Raw genomic sequence first — 20,145 nt, 5'->3', positions numbered from 1 at the left:
TTTTTGTTTTTTTTTTTTGAAAGGTTTTTATTTTTTTTCTATAGGGCGTGTGTGCTCGCCAGACAGACAGGGAGAGACAGAGAGATAGAAAGCGAGAAATCACCCCCCAGGGGGGATGGTCACGCCTCAATCCATTCTCCTCCATTCTCCTCTTGGGATCTTGGGCACGCACGCACGCACGCACACGCGGCCAGCTTGAGTTTTAAGCCACCAGGTCCAGGACGTGAACCGCGGTTGACTACGTGGGAGTCCAGCAACATAGCCATTGCGCTAACGGCTGGTTCCTGTTTTTGTTTTATAGTAGGTATCACATTGTATTTTTTAATGTGCATTTTTCTAATAATTAGTGAGATGGAACATATTTCATAACCTTATTAGCCACTTTTGTGTCTTCTTTGGAGAAATGTCTATAAATCTCTTTTGACCATTTTTAAATAAATTTTTGTTTTTCTGAGGAGTTTTTTCGTAGTTGTAAGTTTTAGGAGTTCTCTATCATGAAAATTGATCTCTTATCAAATACAAAATTGGCAAATATTTTCCCCATCCTTTTTACTTATTTGATATTATCAGTTTAAGAAGCTCTGGGACCAGCAGGTGGCATGGTGGCTAAGGTGTTGGACACCCCACATGGCTGACCAGGGTTCGAGTCCCAAACCTGGCAGCTTGCTTTCTCACTTTCCCTCTGTGTGTGTGTGTGTGTGTGTGTGTGTGTGTGTGTCTGGTCAAATTAAAATAAGTGAATGAATTAAAAAAAAAAAAAAAGAAGTGCATAATCTAAAATTGATGCAAACAAAACAATTGAGAAAGTTTATCACTTTTTCATTACAATATACCCTCTACAAACTAGCAACAAAAGGAAACTCCTTCAGGATAATAAAAATCATATATGCAAAACCACATACATTTCTCTCAATGACTGAAAAATTGAAAGTTTTTTTTATAAGATCAAGAATGAGGTAAGAAGGCTGCCTGTGGATGCCTTAACAGCCGGGATCCATGGCTTATCCCTGCTCCTACTCAACTTTTGACTTCAGGTTAGTTTCTTGGGACTTTAATATGAACTTGCACTCCCAGCCAGCAGCAGTGCCGGACACCAGGCTGCCTGTGGATACAGGCTCTAATGGCTGGGACCCATCACTCATCCTCCATCCCTTCCCCACTTGCCTTTGGGCTCTTCAGAATTTCAGTGTTTTTAATAGCACATGGCACGATTTTTTCTTTGCTCTTGGGGTGAAGCTTACAGGGTCAATTGGAGGCTCACCACTCCTTAGAAACAGAGAGGACTTTGGGTCACCCAGGACCAGTGACAACAGTACATGGTACTGGTGACCAGCAGGTAGGCAGACCAGAAGAGAAATCACCAATTTTATAATCCTGCACATCTTTTAACACTCAGAGAAACCTTGAATAAGTTAGGAAGGAACATATAAATCACCTGATGACTAGGAAAAATCGCAGAGGCTCAAGAAATATGAGCAAGCAACAAAAAGCCTCTCCCCCAAGAGAAATTGTCAAGCCCACATCACCCACAGTCAATACAATGGACATTGTAGACATGTCAGATAAGGAATTCAGAATATTTGTAGTGACCAAACTAACTGAGATGGAAGAGAAAAGAGACAATGAGCTCCAGGAGATGAGGAAGTTGTTTCATGATTTGAAAGAAGGAATAGACACCTTAAACAAGAAAAAGATGGAATTTCTAGGGCTAAAAAATGTGATACCAGAAAACAAAAACCTCCCTTGAAAGTAATAAAAGTAGATGAGATCAGGCAGAAGATCGAATCTCTAACGCAGAAGACAAAACATCTGACCTAGAAAAAAGCATCAAGAAGACTGAGAAAACAATCAAGAAAAACGAGGATAATATGTGAGGAATGCTGGATACCATCAAGTGCCCCAACATCTGGATAACTGGTATCCCAGAAGAGGAAGAAAATAATAAGGGCATTGATAATTTATTCCATGAAATCCTGAAAGAAAACTTTCCAAACCTAAAAAGGCATTCAAATATCCAGACCCAAGGAATACATAGGGCCCCAAGTAGAATCAATCCAAGAAGATCCTCTCCAAGGCACATCATAGCCAGATTGGCAAAAACAACAGACAAAGACAACAAAAGAAAGTTGGCGAGAGGAAAACATCAAGTTACTTAAAAAGGTCACTCCATCAGGCTAACATCAGACCTCTCTTGGTGGAAACAACGCAGGCACGAAAAGAATGGGGAAATACAGTTAAAGTGTTGAATGAAAAACAATTTCAACCAAGAATACTATACCCAGCAAGATTCTCTTTCATATGGGAAAAAAAATAAAAACATTCTTGGATAAACAAAATCTGAAGGAATTTACCAACTCCAGACCAGCTCTTCAGGATGTTCTGAAGGGGGCTGGCCCCACCCCGCCTGGGTCCTGCGGCCCCGCAGCCCTGAAGAAATTCTTCCAAGAGATCAAGGCTGACATCAAGTTCAAGAGCACGGGACCAGGCCAGAAGTTCACGGAGTGGGGGGGGGACCCCCGAGGGAAACCCAGCCAGTAGGCCTCCCGGCAGCCCTGCGGGCCCCACCGATGAGGCACAGAGGGCGGCCGCCGCTGCCCTGGCACGGCTGGAACAGAAGCAGCCCCAGGCCTGGGGCCCCACGTCGCAGGACTCCATCCGCAACCAGGTGAGAAAAGAGCTTCAGGTCGAGGCAACCAACAGCCGGGGGCCGGAGGCCGCGGGGACCGGCCCGGTACCTGGGCCCAAGGACAAAGGCTTGGCCCACCTGGTGGTGCCAGGCGTGTACTTCACCTGCCCTCTGACCCGGGCCACCCTGAGGAAGGACCAGCGGGTCGCCCACATCAAGGAGGCCATCCTCTCGCACTTTGCAACGGACCCAGTGGCCGCCTCCGTCATGAAGATCCACATGTTCAACAAAGACTGGGACCGGGTGAAGCTGGGCGTGGACACCATCGCCAAGTACCTGGACAACATCCAGCTGCACCCCGGGGAGGAGAAGTACCAGAAGATCAAGCTGCAGAACAAGGTGTTCCCTGGAGCATATCCACTGCCCGGAAGGGACTCACGAGTTCTTTGAAGCCATCGGGTTCCAGAAGGTGATGCTTCCGGTTTCTGATCAGGAGGGCCGGGAGGAGTTCTACGTGCTGAGCGAGGCCGCCCAGGCCCAGGTACAGCGCCTGGACAGGCACAAGGAGCAGCTGCTGGGTGTGGAGCCCATACGGGCCACACTGGAACCGCAGCGCCGCATCTTCCGGCCCTCGCCCCTGGCCTCGCAGTTCGACCTGCCCGGGGGCTTCTTCAACCTCACTGCAGAGATCAAGCGGGAGCAGAGGCTCAGGTACCAAGCGGTGGAGAGGCTGAGCGTGTGCTGTAAACCAAGGTCACGCGGGAGCGGGAGGAGCAGCCGGAGCTGCGCAAGTACGTCTACGCGCTGCTGCGCGTGCGCCTGCCAGACTGCTGCCTCCTGCAGGAGACCTTCTGTGCGTGGGAGCTGCTGCAGGAGCTGTATGGCTCCATGCGGGAGGCCCTGCAGAGTGACTGGCTGACCTTCGAGCTGCTGGCCTCCCGCGGGCAGAAGCTGCCGGAGGACGATGACCTGGCCTTGAACGAGTGCGGGCTGGGGCCCTCGGCTTTGCTGACCTTCTCCTGGGACGCCATGGTGCTGGAGGACATGAGGGCTGCGGGGGCCAAACCATCCTCCCTTCTGAAGCCCGAGCTGCTGTCGGCCATCGAGAAGCTCTCCTAATAAAGGCAGGGTTGGCCCCGCTCGGCCCCTCCCTCTATAGCCCCCTGGGCACAAGAGACGACCACTGGCCGTGGAAGCAGTGATCTGGGGTCCTGTTCTGGTATTCCAGAACAGACACGTCGTGGTCCCTGGACCGGAGAGCTGGCCATGTTTGCTCTGGGGTTCTGGTGACAGCAGGACGCTGAGACTGGCCGTCAGCACAGATGTTACTGCTGAACTGTGACACCGAATAAATGGGCTGTTTAAACCTAAACAAACAAACAAACAAAAGGTTCTGAAGGGAGTGCTATATCAGGAAAACAAAAAAGTCAGACGGACAGTTATAAGGGAATAAAAAGCAACCAAGAAAATGGCTCACTTAATGAACTTAATGATAGGAACAGGTTCAGAAATATCCAGACTAACACCAAAGTCAATGGACTAAATTCTCCAATTAAGAGACACAGACTGGCTGAATGGATAAGAAAACAGAAACCCTCTAGCTGTTGCCTACAAAGAAACTGAGCTTATGGTAAAAAATACATAGACTAAAAGTGAAGGGCTGGAAAAAGATGTTCCTTGCAAATGGAAATCAATAAAGGTTTGGAGTAGCGATACTGATTTCAGATAAAATAGACTTCAAGTCAAAGACTGTCAGAAGCGACAAAGAAGGGCATTATATGATAGTAAATGGGGTAATCCAGCAAGAAGACATAACCTATGCACCCAACTCAGGAACTCCTAAATATGTGAAGGAAAGACTGCTGGAGCTAAAAGGAGAGATAGGGAGAAACACTATAATTGTTGGAGATCACAATACCCCATTATCTCCTTTAGAAGGATCTTCTAGGCAGAAAATTAATAGAGAGATACAGGACCTAAATGATACTATGAATTGGGCTTGATAGATATCTATAGAACTTTCCACCCTAAGTCCACAACATAGACATTTTTCTCACCCCAGCATACAACCTTTTCAAAGATTGACCATATGTTAGGACACAAATCAAGCCTTTACAGATTCAGAGGCATAGAAAACTCTATGACTGAAACTGACTGACTAAAGGATGTACAAACACAAGAGATGGGTGTGAATGCCAGATGTGGTGTGTGTGGAGGAGTGGGGCCTGGGGAAGGACGTTTGGAGGTGGGATACAGGAACAGAGCAATGACGGAATGGGGAAGTGTGGTGTTAATCTGTCGAAGATATTTTGATCAACTGGACTGGAGAGAAATGTTCATATACTGAAATGTTCACTTCGTAAGCTAAATAATGTGATTGAATGTACAAAATAAATAAAAGAAATAATAAAGATTAAAGCAGAAATAAATTAAATAGGAAAAAACAAAAGAGCCATACAGAAAATAAATAAAAGCAGAAGCTGGTTCTTTGTAAAGATTAACAAGATCGACATACCATTGGCTACACAGACAAAGAAAAAGAAAGAAAGAAACCAGATAAATTAAATATGTGATGAAACAGGCAACATTACAACAAACACAGTAGAAATACAAAATATCATTAAAAGATACTATGAGCGACTATATGCCAACAAACAAGGTAACTTGAAGGAGATGGACAAATTCCTGCATGCATATAATCTACCAAGATTGGATCAGGAGGACATAGAAAACCTGAATAGACCCATACTAAGCAAGGAGATTGAATCAGTAATAAATAACCTCCTGACAAAGAAAAGCCCAAGTCCAGATGGTTTCACTTCTGAATTCTGCAAAACTTTTAAGGAACGGTTAACCCCTATTCTACTCAAATTATTTCTAAAGATTCAAAAGGAGGGAAATCTTCCAAATTCATTTTATGAAGCCTCAATCATCCTCATTCCCAAAACACATAAGGACATGATAAAAAAGGAAAACTACAGTATCGTTGATGAATACAGATGCAAAAATTCTCAACAAGATACTCACAAATCATATTCAACAACATATAACAGAGATTATTCATCATGACTAGGTAGGCTTTATCCCAGGGATGCAAGGGTGGTTCAACATAAGTAAGACCATAAATGTAATACACCATATTAATAGAAAGAATGACCATGTAATCATTTCGATTGATGCAGAGAAAGTATTTAATAAAATACAACATCTTTTCATGATTAAGACCCTCAGTAATATTGGTATAGAAGGGTCATTTCTCTTTTTTTAAAATTATTTTATTTATTATTTTTTCACATGAGTTTTGCAGAGGAAGAGAGACTGAGAGAAGCAAGCCACCAAGTTTGGAACTCAACCATGGTCAACCATGTGGGAATTCCAACACCTTAACCACCATGCCACCTGCTGGGCCCTGGAAGGGCTGATAAACAGAATACACAGGAAATTCAAGGGCCTTACATGAAAAACCTACAGCTAACATTATACTGAATGGGGAAAAATTAAGTTTTTCCACTAAAAACTGGCACTAGGCGAGGCTGCCTACTTTCTCCACTGCTCTTTAATATTGTGCTGGAAGTCTTAGCTAATGCAATTAGAGAAGAGAACAATATAAACGGCAATTGAATAGGCAAAGAAGAGTTGAAAATATCTTTATTCTCAGGTGACATGATGGTATACTTAAAAGACCCAAAGGTCTCCATGAAAAAACTTCTTAAGTAATAAGTGAATAAAGTAAAGTGGCAAGATACAAAATCAACATCCAAAAATCTATAGCATGTCTATATATGAACAACAAGTTGAAAGAAGTAGAGCTGAAGAAAGGAATCACTTTCACTGTAACCATAAGATATATACAATACTTAGGGATAAAGCTAAGGATATCAAAGACTTTTATAAAGAAAGCTATGAAATTATTTTAAAAAATATTGAAAGTGACATAAAAAAGTGGAAGGACATCCCATGTTCCTGGTTTGGAAGAATTAATGTAATCAAAATGGAAATTCTACCCAAATTAATCTACATGTTTAATGCAATTCCAATCAAAATACCAGAAATATTCTTCACAGATCTAGAAAAGACAATCAAAGAATTTGTCTGGAATCATAAAAGACCTCATATTGTCAAATCAATCCTGTGCAAGAAGAGTGGAGTGGGAGACATATCACTCCCTGATCTCAAGATACACTATAAAGCTGTGCCCATCAAAACAGCATGGTATTGGCCCAAAAACAGACATGCGGACCTATGGAATAGAATAGAGACCCCAGAAATAACCCTAAAATCTTACAGCTAACTGATTTTTGACAAAGGGTATCAGTCAATCCATTGGGAAAAGGAAAACCTCTTTAGTAAATGGTGATAGAAAAACTGGGTATCCACCTGCAGAAAGATGAAACTGAACTCCCATCTTTTACCATTAACACAAGTCAACTCAAAATGGATCAAAGATCTGAACCTAAGTCCTCAAACAAAGAAACTACTGATAGAAAATGCTGGGGAAACTCTGAGAAACACTGGAGTAGGCAAAGACTTCTTAAATAAGACTCTAAAGCACAGGCAATAATCCCTAAAATAGACAAGTTGGACTGTATCAGACTAAGACGTTTCCGTACAGCAAAGGGCACACAGTAACAAGTGTGAATTGACAACCCTCAGATGGGAGAATATTTTTGTAAACTATGCCTCAGACAAAGGACTGATAAACAGAATACACAGGGAATTCAAGCACCTTACGTGAAAAAAAAAAAAAAGATTAACCCAATTAAAAGATGGAAAAATGAGCTGAACAAAAATCTCTCTAAGGAAGACATATGAACAGCCAAAAAACATAAGAGGAAATGCTCAACATCTCTCATCATAAGAGAGATGCAGATAAAAAGCACAGTTAGATACCACCTAACCCCAGTAAGAATGGCAAAGATTAAAAATACAAAAATTGGTAAGTGTTGGCAGGGATGTAGTGAAAACAGAACTCTCCTACACTGTTGGTGGGAATGTAAACTGGTTCAGCCCCTGTGGAGAACAATATGGAGGTTCCCCAAAGATTTACAAATAGAACTACCATTTGATCCAGCAATCCCACTTCTGGGTATCTACTCCAAAGGATAGGAGAAAAAAGCACTTGCATATCAATGTTTATTGCAGCATTATTCATAGTCACGAAGACATGGAACCAACCGAAATGTCCACAAACAGATGAATGGATTGAAAAAATGTGGCACATATATTCTATGGAATACTACTTAGCCATAAAACACAAGACCCTGGCATTTGATAGAAAGTGGTCAGATATGGAGGATCCATTGCTGAGTGAAGAAAGTCAAGATGTGAAAGAAAGATATTGTATGTATCCACTTAATATATACTGACTATCCACACTCTATGGTAGAGATCGAAATATTGGATAACCTAAAAGCAGTGAAAATAGTTAACGATGATAAGAGCATGTGGAATGGGGTGGGAGAAGAGAAGAGTATAGAAAAAGATAGCAAGAGAGCAAATAGAGAGGCATGACATTAGTAGGACACGGATATGGTTTATTACCTGTTGATGATGACATGTATAGTTTTCTCAACTGGGTTGGTCTGAGAATTATTTCATGTTGGGTAAAGTCTTTTTACAAGCAAAATTATAGGTAGTGGTTGTTTAAAAAAACAATTGGAATAATCATAATCATCGGGAATAAATGAAAAGCTATTGGATGATGAAAGATAATGAAATGGGGACTTCAATGTCTCTGTATTGACTGATATGCATGGTATTCCTTCTGGAAAAAGAAATGTAATACCCTATAAAGTTATATGTGATTCAATGTAATATAAACAAGATTATGATAATAAATAAATAAATAAACATAAATTTAAGAATGAGGTAAGGGCACCAGTTTTTATCATTTTTGTTCAACTTAGTACTGGAAGTTCTAGGCAAAATACTAGGCAAGAAAAAATGATAATATGTAAAAGACATCTAAGTGAAAAGTAAGAAGTAAAAATGTTTCTGTTCACAGATAATATAATTTTGTGTATGGAAATTCCACCAACAAAATTATTAGAATTAATAAATGAATTCAGAAAGAAGAGACAGAATCAACACAAAAAAATTCTTTTGTGGGGCCAGCAGATTACATAGTGGTTAAAGCGCTGAACTCCCACCTGGCCAACCACTGTTCAAGTCCCAGACCCAGCAGTTTGAAAAGCATTCTGGGCACATGTGTGTGAACCAAAATCCGAAGAGGAAATTCAAGGAGAAAGGATTATGGCATGGTCATACCCCTAGGGATAATTTCTCACTTTCCTTCTCTGTCTTTCTCCTACTAGTGCATGCACCCTATGATAAAAACTTAAAAAAATAAAATGCATTTCTGCATACAACAATGAACAATCTGAAAAGTAAATGATTTTTTAAAATTCCATTTATATTAACATTAAAAATAGTGTACTACCTAGGTATTAGTTTAACCAAAGTGTTAAAGGAGTTGTGCAGTGGAAATTATAAAACATTGCAGAACAAAATTAGAAGAGGCATGAAGGAATGTAAAAACTTCTCATGTTCATGAATTAGAAGGCCTGATTTCTTTTCTTTTTCTTTTCCTTTCTCTCTCTCTTTTTTTTCTTTTTTTTAAATATGCCATTGCGAGTGTGCATTGGCCAGAGAGAGAGAAAGGACCCCCAATGTGGCATGGTCATGCCATGATCTTTTAACTAAATTCCTTCTTCTGGTCAAGATTTCAAGTTGCACTGACATGCAGTCAGTATGTTTTCAAGCCAACATGGCCGGAATTCTAACAGTAGTCTGCATGTGGGATCTAACTCAGTCACTGCAGTGTAGACAAAACTTTGATTCTTTTTAAAATTCATTTTTTCCATATTTTAAAAAAAGTGAATAGAAAACAATTTTCCAGTTCTAATGGATAGAAATAAAATATCATTTTTCCCAAATAATTTTAAAAGAGAAATTTAAAAATTTGCTTTTGTAAATATGTAGAAACTTAATATAATTTTGTGGAAGCTGTTGTATCTATCTGTTCAGGGATAATTACTGGCAAAATTTTAAGACAAATGATCAATTGTATGAGGTTTTAGCAACACAGTAACAATGACTGTTTTTTTTTTCATTTTCCTTGATACTAGGGAAAAATATGTCTGTGACAAGGAACAGGCAAAGTAAACAAGCACGGAAAATGCCAGAAGAAATGGATGGGAAATAATTTTAAGTAAACCACACTTTATTCAGTTCCTCTTCTCTGTATGGATATTGAGACATTCAATATTTGGCAACTGCAAATAATGCTAATATGTTTGCATACAAATTTTGTATTGTTAAGAGTATATATTCAGAGGAACTTCCTAGAAAAGTCACCCGGGACAAATGCAAACAGTTTTGTTAGATATTACTAAATTTTATTCCCCAAGCTGACTTTCAGATTTGTTCCAGTAGGGTGGGTGAGAAATAGTATCCAAATTTAACTTTAATTTGAATTTGAACATAACATATATTTATAGGCCATTTAAATATCTTCTTGGTAAATTATCTGATCACATCTATTGCCTACTTTTTTGCCTCTGTTGTCCATTTATCTATAGGATATTCTTATATTTTTCTCAATTTTTAAAGAATTATTTATTTATTATTATTATTGTTAATATTACTTTTTACAATGAGTTTTGCCAGAGAAAGACACAGAGAGAGAGAGAGGGAGAGTGAGAAAGCAAGCCACCAGGTCCGGGACTCAAACCATGGCTGGCCATGTGGGAATTCCAGCACTTTAACCACCATGCCACCTGCTGGCCCTATATTTTTCTCAATTTTTAAAAGTTCTTTTTATATTAAGGACATTAGCCTTTGTCTTTGATATATATTACAAACTTATTTTTGACTTTTCACTTCTTTTTAATTTTTGTTTATAAAGTTGTTGCCATGAAAAAAATTTCCTTTTAATTTTATATAGTCAAATTTACCAATCCTTTTTTGAATCGAGATTTTGAGTTATAATAAGAGAGCTTTGTTGTTGTTGTTGTTGTTGTTGGAGAGGTTTTTGCTAGAGGGCATGTGCCCTTCCAGAAAGACAGAGAGACAGAAAGCAAGAAATCACCCCCCAGGGACAATGGCCATGACGCAATCCTTTCTCCTCCATTCTCCTCTCAGGAACTTGGCATGCACGCACACACACCCACCGTGACTTTAAGCCGCTGGGTCTGGGACTTGAACTGTGGCAGACTACATGGGAGTCCAGCGACATAGCCATTACGTCAACTGCTGGTCACTAATAAGAGAGCTTTTCCTTATGTTTGATTCACATCTTTACTTGTGTTAAAAGTGAGGGCAGGATCTAATATTATGTACTTTGAAATTGTTATGCCATTATTTGCTTTAAAATCTATCTTTAATTAATTAATTTGAGTTATAAGATTTATTGCATAGGTTTTTATAGATAGTTGGTTCTATATCTTGAATTCTTAATCTAGTCCATTCTACTACAATGTCCTGCCTATTCACTTGTGAATACTACAGTGCTTTCATAAAGAATATTTTATGTATTTTTATTTCTGATAGAGCTAATTCTCTTTCATAGCTCCTTCTTCCTCTTTTATATTTTTCTTATGATTTTTGTGTTTGTTTTTCTATACCAATTTTGAAATCATCTTTCTGGCTCTATAAAAATACGTTGGTATTCCCTTTGGAATTAAACAAAGCTTATAAATTTTAGCTCAGGGAGAACTAAACTTTGAAACTTTGAGAGTACTTAGAAAACAAAATCAATGTCTTTCCACTTTTCAAGTTTCATTTTTATCTATAGGGGATGTATTTCATAATTTTTTCCAAAAAAAGAAAACATAAGATATTATTTTATAGTTGATACTTGAAATTCTCCCAGGGAAAAAGTTGTCTTTTATTCATAAAAAAATAGCTTAATAACTGCATTGGGTAGGATGGGATTATGAGTGCTAAATTGTCAATATTTTGGATAGAGGAGAAAATGTATTATAAACAGAGAAGAATTTTGAATTCTTGGGAATTATCAAGAACAAAATGGAAAGAGAAAAAATTGATAGATAACAGAAGAGTCAGGAAAAAAAAGAAGGTAGAAAGTCGTACAAAAAATATCAGTTCCCTGTCAGATACGCTCTAGAACTCTAAAAACTGAGTCACAAGAAGGCAGAATTTCATTTAAGTTAATTGCTGTGAAAACATAGCATCAGAAGTCCTATGCATTTTGTTGTAACCTTGGGAGAATACCTCATATATACGATTGGTAGAGAGGTTAAATTAGTTTTAAAATTAGTTTAACCTTGACATGTAATGACAGTGTGGCCCTCAGTGGGCACCTGAATTAGAGCAATAAATAAGACAATGTTATAGGTAAGTAACTTTTACACACTAACAGAAAATGGGTTCCAGTGTGATAGCAATGGTTACTTTCAAGTGTTAACTTGAATGGATTAAGGGAATTAGGGGTAGGTGGTCGAGGTTAAAGGAGTCTGTGAGAGTGTTTCTAGAAGAGATTAGCATTTGAATTAGAGGACTAAGGAAGATTCATCCTCACTGGAGAGACCAGTTAGAATAAAAGGACAGAGGAAAGAGGAATTCCTTTTCTCTTTCCCTCTCCCTGAGTTGGAATACCTTTGTTCTGCCCTTGGATATCAGAACTTTAGGTTCTTTAAACTCCAGAACTTGCACTTGCTCCCCCAAGTTTCTCAGGCCTTCAGCCTCAGACTGAGTTATATCATTGGCTCCCCTCGTTTTGAGGCCTTCAGACAAAGATTGAATTATACCACTAACTTTCCTTGCCCAATATACAGATAGCATATTTTGGAACTTAAGCTTCATAGTCTTGCGACTCAATTTCTCTAAGTCCTCTGTCCTCTATCCATCTATCTATCTATATCATATTGGTTCTGTTGCCCTGAATACTACAATGATATTGTTAAATCAATAAGCAAGTATGATGCTCTTAAAGATATGCAGGTAAATATATGTGTGGGTGAGGAATCTTTCTAAATTAAGGAAAGCCAACTATGCAATGCCACCAAAACTGGCAATAATACAATTATTATTAAGAGTTTGTGAATACATATAATCCATATAATATATATGTGATATGATTTAATGTAATGTTAATATAACACCAAAAGTAGTTATTTGGAATAATTACTCTAGATCTATTCATCTTACAGCTTAGAAAATTGAAGTTCAGAATGACAAGATAACTTGATGAGGTCACACAGCTAGTAAATAACAATACTAGGATTTAAAATAATCATGTCTGATTCTAGACTATAAGGAACTGACTGTTACGCTGATGCCTCTCAATCTGTTATTACATCTGTCTAGACAGAAGCTCAAAAATTTCAGAAGACAATGTACAAGTAGAGACGACATTTGAAGAAGGACTATGCAGATTTTTTAAAAGGTCAAGGGCAAAATGAAACAGCCATTTGATGACTCTCTCTTCCTGCCAAAAAATATAAGAGCAGTGGCCAGGAGATAAATCTTATATGGTATAGTGGCCCTTTGAGCAGCTTCTCTGTTCTAGAATAACCTGATCCAGCACCAGAAGGTCATCAGCTCCTGTCCTTTTTGTCTAGGACAAGATTTGCTTTCTGTATATTAATGAAAGAAAATGCATGAAAAGGGAAGAAAAATAAATCTTTTAAACACACTTGCAATTTTTATTTTGAGAGAAAATATTAGCAGATGGTTTTTTTTTCAAAATTTTCCCAAGTTTGTCATTGTTAGAACCAAATGCATTGACACAGGATCACTTAATATTGTTGCAGTTATTAATAATTTGTTGTCTATAATGCCTCATTTTTTAATGTATGCTTCTTGTACATAGCTAAGATATAATAAAAGGAAATTAAAATACCAAAGAGACATAATTTCTGGCATTTCCCCTCCAAAGCATGCTTTTAAATAGCATTCAGTCAAAGCAGTGTCATTACAGGCATTTTGGTGAACACACATTGTATTATGAACAGATGTGGATAAGGTGAACTGTGCTAGCAAAGACCAAGCAAGATGTGTATTTCATAGTGTGGATACATGGCTTCAGCGGAAGGACATCTTTCATCTGTCACTGCCTAGAACCTAGGGAACTTGAGTAAGAGGCATTGGGAAAGACTTGGAAGAATCATAGAGTTCATAAGCTAGAACCACACTCATTCCCAAATTCCAGTGGCTTTGACTTATTAAAGAAGGATGACTCCATCTGACAGCACTGGGACCTAAAAGCAGATGTTGCCTACATCCACTTCTTTCATGCTTTTTGAAGGGAGTCATATCCCAAAGTTTCCATCATGGATAGATTAGTTCTCTGTCCCCAGGACAATTCTTAGAGTTCTAGAGTTCCTTATTAACACCATGGCTTCATTTGGGGTTATCTATGTGTAACTATTATGTGAAAAAAAAAAAATTCCCCCATGGAGAGGAGAATACAAAGAAGAATGAGAATGGGATGCTATGTGGGTGGAAAAAAAAATTCAGGACATAAAGGGAATGCATTTTCTTCCAAGATTTGCACAGTTAAAGAAGAGATGAAGTGCATGAGAGACAGGAAAAGAAATACTGAAAGTCAGTGACACAGAAAAAAGGTAGCAGCTGATCAGAGGACATACAGGGTCCTGGAGAGGGCCACAGCTTACGGACTTAAGGTAGCAGGAATCCAGACACCTGTGTGTACACAACCGTGAGGTCAGCTCAACCAAAACTGTAATTTTTGTGTATAAGGGCACTTCAAAAAGTTTATGGCAAATGGAATAAATGTACAAATTTATCTTGGTGCCAAAAAAATATATACATTGTTGTGTCCACAATACATGTTTTCTATAACTTTTTGAAGAACATTCAAAAAGTGTTTTTATATTTTTAACATACAATGTAAATAAAGGACAATGTGTAATTCTTAAGCACACAGCTTAGTGGACAGTTACAAACTAAACCCACCTAGATAAGATATAGAATATTAATAGTATCCAGAAACTCAGTCCACACTGTCTTCCAGTCACAATCCCCCAGAAGTCCTTGATTGCCAACAGTGTCAATTAGTACTGCTTGCTGTGCATTTCATTTAAGTGGAATCATCTTCTCTTTGTGTGTGGTGTCTTTCACTCAATATTGTATTTATAATATATAATTTGTCCCTATTGTAGCACTATTTCACAGGTCAGTTATTCCCGTTGCTATTGTGAATTCCATTATGTGATAGAATACATTTCTTCCTTCATCACCTATCGATTAGAGTGCTTGTAGTAGCTTCCAGTCCTGCCTATTAAAAATAAGACCACTATAAACCTAAAGCTCATGCATTTTTTTTAGAGAGAATTTTTTGCTATAGGACACATGTGCTTGCCAGATGGCCACATCATAATTCCTTCTCCTCCAGTCTCCTCTTAGGATCTTAGGCACACACGCCCACACACCCACATGCCCACATGCCCAGCGTGAGTTTTAAGCCACTGGGTCCAGAACTCAAACCATCATTGACTAAGTGGGAATCCAACGACATAACCATTATGCCATCTGCTGATCCCGTGTACGTTTTAAACTTCTGTACACATTTTTCTTTGGTAAAGATCAAAAAGTGTAATTGTTAGTGCAAAAGGCATAAGTTGCCAACTTGAGCAAAAGTGGACGATTTTACAGTAATTGTACCACTCTACCCTGGCACTATCACAGTGTAAGAATTTTGAGTGACATGCTGATAAAAAAGGGTATTTTCTTTCTTTTTGTTTTTTGAGAGGTTTTTGCTATAGGGTGTGTGCGCTCGCCAGAAAGGCAGAGAGAGACAGAGAGATAGAAAGCAAGAAATCACCCCCCAGGGGGGATGGCCATGCCGCAATCCCTTCTCCTCCGTTCTCCTCTCGGGATCTTGGGCACGCATGCACACACGCCCGGCGTGAGTTTAAGCCACCGGGTCCAGGACTCGAACTATGGTCGGCTACGTGGGAGTTCAGCGACATAGCCATTACGCTAACTGCTGGTTCCAATAAAAGGTATTTTCCATCTTTATCACTTTAAAAATTTTGATGGTCTTATAGTGCTATCTAGTTATAGTTTTAATTTACATGTCTAGTAGTAAATGAGGTTCAGCTGGTTTCAAAGTTTCATTGACAGTTTGAATATTCTATTTTCTAAAGTATCTAATTACTTTTTCTGTCCATTTTTCTACTGAATTATCTCTGTTTTTTTTTTCCTATTGGATTTCAGGAATTACTGGTAAATATTATTATTTTACCCAGTATGTCACAAATATCTTTATATCCTCTGTATTTTCACTTTAAATTTCTGTCTTTAACTAAAGTTCTCAGCTTTAATGTAGCATCGTTTATTACTGCTATCTTTTTTGAGTAGTGCTCTGTACAGATAATATCGTGTTTTTCACTGAATAAAATAAATCTAACCTCAAGAGAGTAAAGTTTTATCCTATACTCCTCTTTAAAACATTCATGTATCCTTCTTTACTTAGATCTGCAACCATTCTGGGGATTATTTTTATATATAGTATGCAATAGAAATCCAGATTCATTTCTGTTCAACATGGATATCTTATTGGCATAGGCAGTCTCAGAACATAAAAGACTACCCTTCCCCACTTTTGTTATAAATCTGGTAATTAAATAATTTTGGAACTTTTATTCAAAATTCTACTCTTATATAGGCTACTTTTTATCTTTGTGCCAAAACTGTGCTGCCTTATTTGCTGTAGATTTTCATATTTGCAGTGGAAGTGGATCAACTTCATTCTGCAAGATTACTGCTGCTATACTTGGCCCTTCAGATTTTCATGTAAACATTTAAGAGAGCTGATCAATTTCTTTGAAAATTCCTGGGATTTTTATTTGAACGATATTGTATTTAAGGATTTATTCTGAAATAATCAGTATCTTTAAACTGCCTAGACTGCCAAACTATGAACAAGGCCTACCCTCATTTCATTTAGGTCTTTAATTCCTCTCAATTATGTTTTATAGTCTTTAAAATAGGCAGAGATTTTGTGCATAAATCAGCAGAGTTGTTCCTAAGTGATTGAATTTTTAATGTGAAAATGAATTTGAGACGAAAAGAAACCAACATGTCCTTCAATAGGAGACTAAATTACCAGCGGTACACTCATACATGGATGATTAATCAGTGATTACAAAAAACAAGCTACCAAGCCATACAAAGATAAACACAAATGTTAAATATATATTGTAAGAGAATAAAGCTGATCATAAAAGTGTACACACTGTATGAGAACAATTGTATGACATTACAAAAAGGTAAAACTACAACAATGGCAAAAATTATGAGTTAGTTTTAGAAGCTTGGAGTGAGGAGAATAAGAGAAAGGGTTAAAGAAGTAGGTCATGGGAGACTTTTTGAGGCAGTGAAACCATCAATATCTTTTATAACTCTGTAAAATGAGTGAATACAGGGCAGCACTGTGTTTTTGTCAAAACTCACAGAATTTTACCACACAAAAACTAAACCATAATGTATTCATATGATAAAATCATCTAAGAAGTTGGAGATGCCAAGATGTACTAATGAAAGATACAGAATAATCTAACTGCATTATCGCTGTGTGAAACTTCTCTAATGAGGGGGAAAAGGTGAACATCCAAGTTAATTTTGAGTTGAGTGGTATTTGTTAAACTTCTGCAAAGGGAAAAAAAAAACTGTTCATAAGCATCTTACTTTAATTAATAAAGCTGTTACCCATGGGGATATGAGTTAAGCATTCTGATAACCAGTATATGAGGGGTCTTCACAAAATTAATGGAAAACATGTATTATGAAAAAACTACATCATGCTCTTCAAATTTCTCATTCCATAAGTTTTCTAAAGTCCCTCGAGCATGCTTACCAGAAGTAAACAATTAAAAAGTGGATTATTGGGGCCAGGAAATAGAGGACTTCCACATGGCAGACCATGGTTTGAGTTCGGGATCTAACAGCTTCATTTCTCAGTTTCCCTATATCTTTCTCTCTGTCTCTATCTGCTATACACATGTGTCCTATAGCAAATTAAAACAATAATAATAATAAAATTGAAGAAATAATTATTTTTTAAAAAGTGGTTCATTAATGGGAGAACCACCTTTATTACTACTGAAGTGGAAGTTTGCAGATAAAAGAGGTGAGGAAGCTAGAATGATCTCTTTGTTAGTGGACTAGAATGGGAGATACCAGTGTGAAATTTTGTTTAAATCAATATCAACACAGATGGCTATGTAAAAAAACATGTATAAATATGGATATATACAGTGACACAGAAAAAAGGTAGCAGCTGATCAGAGGACATACAGGGTCCTGGAGAGGGCCACAGCTTACGGACTTAAGGTAGCAGGAATCCAGACACCTGTGTGTACACAACCGTGAGGTCAGCTCAACCAAAACTGTAATTTTTGTGTATAAGGGCACTTCAAAAAGTTTATGGCAAATGGAATAAATGTACAAATTTATCTTGGTGCCAAAAAAATATATACATTGTTGTGTCCACAATACATGTTTTCTATAACTTTTTGAAGAACATTCAAAAAGTGTTTTTATATTTTTAACATACAATGTAAATAAAGGACAATGTGTAATTCTTAAGCACACAGCTTAGTGGACAGTTACAAACTAAACCCACCTAGATAAGATATAGAATATTAATAGTATCCAGAAACTCAGTCCACACTGTCTTCCAGTCACAATCCCCCAGAAGTCCTTGATTGCCAACAGTGTCAATTAGTACTGCTTGCTGTGCATTTCATTTAAGTGGAATCATCTTCTCTTTGTGTGTGGTGTCTTTCACTCAATATTGTATTTATAATATATAATTTGTCCCTATTGTAGCACTATTTCACAGGTCAGTTATTCCCGTTGCTATTGTGAATTCCATTATGTGATAGAATACATTTCTTCCTTCATCACCTATCGATTAGAGTGCTTGTAGTAGCTTCCAGTCCTGCCTATTAAAAATAAGACCACTATAAACCTAAAGCTCATGCATTTTTTTTAGAGAGAATTTTTTGCTATAGGACACATGTGCTTGCCAGATGGCCACATCATAATTCCTTCTCCTCCAGTCTCCTCTTAGGATCTTAGGCACACACGCCCACACACCCACATGCCCACATGCCCAGCGTGAGTTTTAAGCCACTGGGTCCAGAACTCAAACCATCATTGACTAAGTGGGAATCCAACGACATAACCATTATGCCATCTGCTGATCCCGTGTACGTTTTAAACTTCTGTACACATTTTTCTTTGGTAAAGATCAAAAAGTGTAATTGTTAGTGCAAAAGGCATAAGTTGCCAACTTGAGCAAAAGTGGACGATTTTACAGTAATTGTACCACTCTACCCTGGCACTATCACAGTGTAAGAATTTTGAGTGACATGCTGATAAAAAAGGGTATTTTCTTTCTTTTTGTTTTTTGAGAGGTTTTTGCTATAGGGTGTGTGCGCTCGCCAGAAAGGCAGAGAGAGACAGAGAGATAGAAAGCAAGAAATCACCCCCCAGGGGGGATGGCCATGCCGCAATCCCTTCTCCTCCGTTCTCCTCTCGGGATCTTGGGCACGCATGCACACACGCCCGGCGTGAGTTTAAGCCACCGGGTCCAGGACTCGAACTATGGTCGGCTACGTGGGAGTTCAGCGACATAGCCATTACGCTAACTGCTGGTTCCAATAAAAGGTATTTTCCATCTTTATCACTTTAAAAATTTTGATGGTCTTATAGTGCTATCTAGTTATAGTTTTAATTTACATGTCTAGTAGTAAATGAGGTTCAGCTGGTTTCAAAGTTTCATTGACAGTTTGAATATTCTATTTTCTAAAGTATCTAATTACTTTTTCTGTCCATTTTTCTACTGAATTATCTCTGTTTTTTTTTTCCTATTGGATTTCAGGAATTACTGGTAAATATTATTATTTTACCCAGTATGTCACAAATATCTTTATATCCTCTGTATTTTCACTTTAAATTTCTGTCTTTAACTAAAGTTCTCAGCTTTAATGTAGCATCGTTTATTACTGCTATCTTTTTTGAGTAGTGCTCTGTACAGATAATATCGTGTTTTTCACTGAATAAAATAAATCTAACCTCAAGAGAGTAAAGTTTTATCCTATACTCCTCTTTAAAACATTCATGTATCCTTCTTTACTTAGATCTGCAACCATTCTGGGGATTATTTTTATATATAGTATGCAATAGAAATCCAGATTCATTTCTGTTCAACATGGATATCTTATTGGCATAGGCAGTCTCAGAACATAAAAGACTACCCTTCCCCACTTTTGTTATAAATCTGGTAATTAAATAATTTTGGAACTTTTATTCAAAATTCTACTCTTATATAGGCTACTTTTTATCTTTGTGCCAAAACTGTGCTGCCTTATTTGCTGTAGATTTTCATATTTGCAGTGGAAGTGGATCAACTTCATTCTGCAAGATTACTGCTGCTATACTTGGCCCTTCAGATTTTCATGTAAACATTTAAGAGAGCTGATCAATTTCTTTGAAAATTCCTGGGATTTTTATTTGAACGATAT

The 20,145-nt window shown here is 38.0% G+C and overlaps 1 pseudogene; it reads left to right on the top strand.

The window, feature by feature from the left end:
• The first annotated feature begins 951 nt into the window (after positions 1 to 951).
• Positions 952 to 3,745, top strand: LOC102470419 (UBX domain-containing protein 6 pseudogene; annotated as a pseudogene).
• Positions 3,746 to 20,145: the final 16,400 nt, after the last annotated feature.

This window comes from Tupaia chinensis, unplaced genomic scaffold (assembly GCF_000334495.1).
Source record: "Tupaia chinensis unplaced genomic scaffold, TupChi_1.0 Scaffold144255_1, whole genome shotgun sequence".
Classification (NCBI taxonomy): Eukaryota; Metazoa; Chordata; class Mammalia; order Scandentia; family Tupaiidae; genus Tupaia; species Tupaia belangeri.
The sequence above is the reverse complement of the archived record's forward strand: the minus strand, read 5'-3'. Positions and strand labels throughout refer to the sequence as shown.